Source organism: Ceratosolen solmsi, unplaced genomic scaffold, assembly GCF_000503995.2.
Source record: "Ceratosolen solmsi marchali unplaced genomic scaffold, CerSol_1.0 scaffold30, whole genome shotgun sequence".
In the NCBI taxonomy this organism is placed as follows: domain Eukaryota; kingdom Metazoa; phylum Arthropoda; class Insecta; order Hymenoptera; family Agaonidae; genus Ceratosolen; species Ceratosolen solmsi.
In genome coordinates, this window is record NW_011948421.1 from 2,685,540 (window position 1) to 2,692,602 (window position 7,063).

The window sequence follows — 7,063 nt, forward strand, 5'->3', positions numbered from 1 at the left end:
CGAGGGCAGAAGTAGAGTGTCGAAGACCTACGTAACACCTACACGTTCCTCGGTCAATGTTCTCGGCGACTGGCTTATGAGCGCGCATGTGTGAGTGCATTTTCGTGTCGCGATTTGCATAAAGAAGACTCGGGAGAATTATTCTTCGTGCTGCAGTTATGTTTCGACAATAAATTGACGTAAACTTGCACGGGGGCAAATGAATCCGGGCGATTTTTCGAAACGTAGATCAAGGATTATGTGCACTATTGGTTCGAGCGACTCGTAAAATTTGATTTGTACGAGTTATTGCGTGCACCGATATTTCATTAAACACAATTTTATCCGATTTTTATATTTTTCAGTTGACTATATGCGACCGATTGGCATTTAATGTTAAACAAGTTCCTCAATGATATTACAATTTTACTTCCTTATTAGTCTGACCATTAATATTATTGGCGTTCCGAGTTTGGGTTTCCGGTTAGGATTACGTTGCATACAGAGTTTGAAGAATTGCTTTTAGGCGAAATCACAGCTGTTTTATGGTATCGCGATATTGTGAATAATTAATGTCTTTATCATTGATATGAAAAGTCATGGTTAGAAAGCATTATAAAATTTGCTGATCGCTTACGAAAGGTGTAAAGAGAATAAGCGAGAACTTGCGATCGTACGATTTTATTTATCATCGCTCCTCCGTCTCGACAGTCTAGTTAAAACAAAAAAAAACAAAAAACAAAAAAACAAAACAAAAAAAAAACAAAAAAAACAAAAACATCGCATAAGCTTACGTAAGCGTTAGTTAGCCTTGCCTATGCTCTCCTTACGAATACATTTATGACTATGGCCATTGTTCGTCACAATTTAATGCTTATCGTTGGCAACAATTGATTATCCCTCATCAGCCGACATTCCTTTCGAATCCGTCGCCCATCCCCGCGCAAAACGTCTGTTGCAGCGCATACGTTCATATCTCGAATTCCATTGGGATAGTTCGGCCATATTCCATTATATAATTTCCGGCGAACCTTTGAAATATACGATCTCGTCTCCCTCTAACCCACGTGCCTATTATTTCGAAACGAAATGTGCGAGAATAACGGCATACGCCTGGGCTCCGCCTTTACGTCTCTCATTGATCATTGAGATGATTTTTCTTCTTTGCTCGCGCATGCAAAAGCGCACGTAGAACGGTACGGCAAAGCGAAATGAATCGGACAATTGTATTATCTATTATAGAATGTTGATATGCACCGTTGCTTTATCGATTATAATATTAAGATTAATTTGAAGCTCTCCATTGGCTCGCCCGTTTCTCAAGCAGGCGAACCATAATTCATCATAGGAATACGACTTGTTGCTTGACGCGGCGCAACAATGTCCTTTCGCGCCTAGCCCGCACAAGGTCAATTATTTTTGTAAAATCGGATTAGAGCGTGGAAGTGCGGTGAGATGCCGGGAGTAGAACGTATCGTTGCTCCTTTCCCTAAATAAATATGAGCATCATTTAGGCTAGCGGTCCATCAGTAGCCATCAGTCGTTGTAAGGGCCATGGATGGAGTGTGGCAAAGTGCGAGGTGCACAATAATCGTCGAGGGAATTTTTCGGAGCTGATGGAATTCCATTTTCGAGAATCGGTCCTTGACAGTCAGCCACCTCGAGTTTGCCTCTCCGTCACTCGCAGACCGCGCAGCTGCACAGCAGACAGACCCGTTGCATTCGTCTCTTTCTCAGCCGCGCTAGAATAAGTCCGAGATAGTGGCACATGGGATGAGACTAATTACAGCTAATTAACGGCTTAGGCGCTGGAGCTCGAGCCAAGGACGGGGGAGCCAACTCACATTTTTTTTTTTTCGGGGACCGAATCCGACGATAATCGTTACGACGTTTCATTTATGAGGCTCCTTAGATATGGGATCGAGTGATCGGTGGGATTGGCGGAGGGGGAGGGGGACAGGCTTCTCTCCCCCTTTTTTTTTTTACATATTGCAACCTCATTTCCTAATGCTCTTCATTTAAAACTAACCTATTATTTCGAATATCGTTGACACTAGTGGCATAATTAGGGCTTTACAATGTTACCGAGTGAATTAACCTTGTCGATTAATTAGTTTATCTTTCTAACATCAAAGAAACGAGATGCTCAGCGCGACCATACTATCTTTTAGTGTACAAGAACCGTAGAATGCATTTTGAACGTAGTTGCCGTCGCTGTTTGCGTACATTTGCTGTCGTAAAATGTCATATGACATAAAATATCAAATAAGTATTTAATATTATTGGTCCCTATCCACTTTCACACTCCCTCTCTCTCTCTCCTCTCTCTCTCTCTCTCTCTCTCTCTCTTCTCTCTCTCAATTTGACAATTATTAATGTCAATGATATTATAATTACCTGAACCAGACATTCTTACTGTTTCGTTATATTTTTTTTTTTTTGCCGTCAATGTTCTTGACTATTCTTCTCCAATTATGTGGAAAAAATTTTAATTAACAATCTAGTCTTTTCAACATTAAACACACACTTTTATCATTGTTATATAAAGATTACAACAGTTTATAATAATAATTTTTCACAATTAATTTTAATCGTTTTATTACTCAATTTGGTTATTAAAATAATTTCCGATTTACAAATTCGAATTGTATCATCGATGTTTTTGTTCGTTCCCTGTGAATAATCAACAGCAATAGCAATGAATGATAATATTAAATATGTGCGCCATCTGTATAACAAATGTAGTAATAGCCCGATCGAGTTTATATATTAACCCACGGTCGATAATATAATGGTGTTGTAGCGAAGAGAATGAATTTTTGTTTAGATTAATGAAAATAGAAAAAAATTTACGCACATATATGTATATAAATCCTATTAAATTACTTTATAATTATTCATATGATCAAAGTCAAATATTGGAGAAGCATTAAATGCTAAGTGTGTGTATTAGAGATTCTTTTAGCAGACGAATGAAGGTAAAATAAAATGAACGATATTGCGCGTAATAAGCTAATGATAATTGTGCTTTATAACTTAAAATTTACAATGGAATAATATAAAATATATTCAGTATTTGTCAATTATAATTATTATTCACGTGACATTACTCAACCGACGATGTTTGTAAATAATGTTTATTAATATAATTAATGCATAACATTATTTGATGATTGTAAAATGTTTATAAATAATCATTATTTTATACTTATTTTATAACATTACTTAGAGATGAGTATAATATTTACATAATTTTCCTATGTACATGACATGGTTGTATATTTAACAATTTTAAAAAACCGTTGGTAATTACACTGATACACTTTTTTTTCCTTTCACAATATTATTCTTATTGATTCCATACTGTATGCAATAGCTTATCTTATGTCAAATTAGATAAGAAATAATAATAATAATAATAATAATAATAATAATAATAATAATAACAATAACAATAATAATAACAATAATAATAATAATAGTCGAAGAATCAATTATTAATAACATCAACAATAATAATAACAATAATAATAATAATAGTCGAAGAATCAATTATTAATAACATGAAGATATTTTTAAAAAATAAAAAGTTTTTTTAATGATAATTTTACTAATAACGGATTCGATTGTCTTAATTATCGTCGTTATTTAGCCTAACATCTGGTAAAATTTCTCTTTATTAAGATTTTAGGATAAGACACTATGAAGATCGTAACTGCAGAGTGTGATTAGATCTTCATAGAAGATAATTCACTTTCGTTGCGACGTTGTCTCGAACGATTTCTAAAAGATATTTATTAATATAAGCAATCGTCTCAATAAGCGGTTGTAGTTTAGAATAAAATCGTAATAAACTAAAATTTGAATAAAGTTACATTCACATCACCTTTCAACAAGTTATATTTATACAATTTACCTGCCTTTTCGAATAGCCTTAATGATATCCCACCAATTGACATACGGCAAATGACGTATAAATCTCATTTATACGTACATTTATTATATTAAGTATAATTTGTATATATAAATTAACACATTAATAGAAATAACCATCTTTCTATTATTTTTATTTTTATTTTCAACATTATTTCTTATAATTAATGAAAAACGAATTACGATGTAATGCATCATGTAACTGATATTTTAATAACTTTAATAATATTCTAATGCGATTAATTATATTTAACAATATTTTACATGCAAATGAGAAACTTATGAGATAATAAACTTTCATGAAACGGTTATACAAGATTAAGAAAGATACTATTGGAATCTTCAGTACTTATCTAATAGTTTCAAATTATGCATTTTGTTGTTAATGACGAGAACACAGTTATGAGTGCTATTTAATCAAAAATATAACAAATGTAAAAGAATTTCGTAATGAAAAAATGTGACAATAAATATGTAGAATGAGTAAACAAAAAACGAAAAAGGCAAAGCAGAGTATCTGCAATATGGAGAATTATTTCCGGTGTCGCCGAAACAAGGAGAAACATAATAAGGCCGTGAAAGATGATCACGAACATCACAATAAATGAGCAAACAAAGGAACGCTTGAAGGCTCTTATTTAATATTGTTATTTTAATTTTGTATTAATTATTATTAATTAAATTGCTCGCAGTACTTTTAAATAAAACATAGAGGCACTCGGGACTTTGAAAAGTACGAAGACGCGTATAAACTATAATTTAATGAAATAATTAATACATAACATCTCGCGCTTGTTTCACCGCAACTCGGTACATTACAATATCCCATGTTCTCCGGGCCATTACATATGCACACAATGTATATATGTTGATTACAACCCTCGCACGTATTCGTATTTAATCTATTCGCGCGTAATAATATATGGACTTGCATGAAATATTGGAAGATCTCTGCGACGAGTAAATGCGAAAATTGCGATTAACGCGATTATGTTAAGATCGAGTCGATTCTTCAAAAGACGATTGATAGTGCATTTTAATAATTTTCAGAATACATATTCATAATCTTTATCCTTTATCAATGTCACCGTATGTTTTTTTTTTTTTTTTTTTTTTTTTTTTTTTTTTTTTTTTTTATTCATGTTTAATAAATAAACAATTGGCAAAACAAAACAAAAATTACAATTTTCAATATAATTATTATTTGCATATAATAATATTGTGGATTATTTAACTGTAAAAGCCTGTATTTAATGAATATTGTAATAATGCAAAGATGACCAATGGCTATCAACAGTTGCAATATCAAAGTATACATGTCATGTCTACTTAATAAATGTAAAATACATAAATTCTAAATCGTCAAATATTTGGCTTTCAAAATTTAAAAAATTCCCTTGACATATATATCTTGCAAATATGCCACGAATGAAAATCATAATTACCGAGACAATGTTCAATGTTTCTAATAATATTCTACTCGCGTAGCAATAATGTCGAATTTGAATGAGTTGTATAAATAAACATAATCAATATAAACAATCGTCTGATTATTGTGATTATTTTTAATAAAATTATCGGATAAGCCAAGCTTAAAAAGATTAGATTTAATTGCAAAATTTGTATCAACAAGACATTTCAAACGGCAATTATACTTATAAATATTGTGTGATATGACAATACATTAAGGATATTATAAATTGCTATTTCGATTGACTTTTTATGTATATATCGATAGTAAATAAAAAATAATAATCATAAGTAACAATATGAATTAGGCATAATAAAGCAAGTCTTGGAAAAAAAAAAAAAAAAAATATAGGTACTTGTGAGCAAGTTAAGCATACATAAACTATGTGTAAATAAGAATAATTATAATAACAATATGTAACATATAATGAGAATGACAAGCAAAAACTAAAAAGGACATATTTGTGCACACAAAGTGTGGAAAGATCGGCTCGTCGTTTACTTATCAAGAGTTACGCGCAGCATCGAAATAATTACAACTACACGAAAACTAATTTCTAAATAGGAAAATGATAAGTATGAGGCAATGAATGACTGCAATATTATGTTTCGACGCATTCCAAACAATGCGTAAGTGTATTTTATAGGTGAAAGCTGTTTGAATAGCGTTGAAATGAATAAACCGTGCATGGGAAAAATGAAATGAACGATACCTAAAATCGAAAACTAATTGAATAATAAAAGCAACGAATTTTACGATGCGTTTCGGGTCGGATAAAACGATTCTGCAATGATCTATCGGCACTCGATTTTACTTAATTTAATAATTTAATCATTTTTACGCTGATATTGGTGTGCCCTCGAAGGGCAATCAAGTCTTTTCGGATTCATATTGCTTTAACAACGGAGATAAAAAGCCTCATAACATCTCATTACAATAAGTAAACGAATTATTATGTTAACTGAACAACTTGAATATTTATTAAGAGGCACGTAAATGGCACGTGATTTTAAAAGAAATTGTAAAATAATGCTTTCCTATCATTCATCATAAGAATATTCATTAAATATTAAATATTATATTTTATAATATTTAATATTTATTGGAATTGGATACTCTTTGTGGATTGAATAACATTATCCAAATTTAAGGGGATTTTTCAGAATATAATAAACTACCAGTTACATGGAATACTATAAACATACAGAATATTAATATATAAAAATAAAAATTCCTCATAGAAAATATTTACAAATTATTAATAATTTTATCTTCTTTCGAGTCTTATCTTCAATTATCTTCATTAAATATTTGTTTATTATTGTAAAAATTGGCTAATCGACGGAACTCTTTATAACCACGGAGTCCGCATTTACAATCGATTATGCCAATTTCATATATTAACGATTTTTTTACAATTTGTTTTATTAATATAATTTTTATAACATTTTTTTTTTTTTTTTTTTTTTTTTTTTTTTTTTTATAGCAGCTATAGGACTATATTACAAATTTTTACAAATAAATCATCATAGAAAAGGTCGTATTTCATTCGAATAATTATGTTCACAGTGGAAATTCAATTATAGTTATTATAAATTTATAAGTTAAACAGCGGCGAAGTGGCGGCTACTGCTTATAAATAACGTTTATCGAAATTCGAATGAACTTTAAAATTTAAGG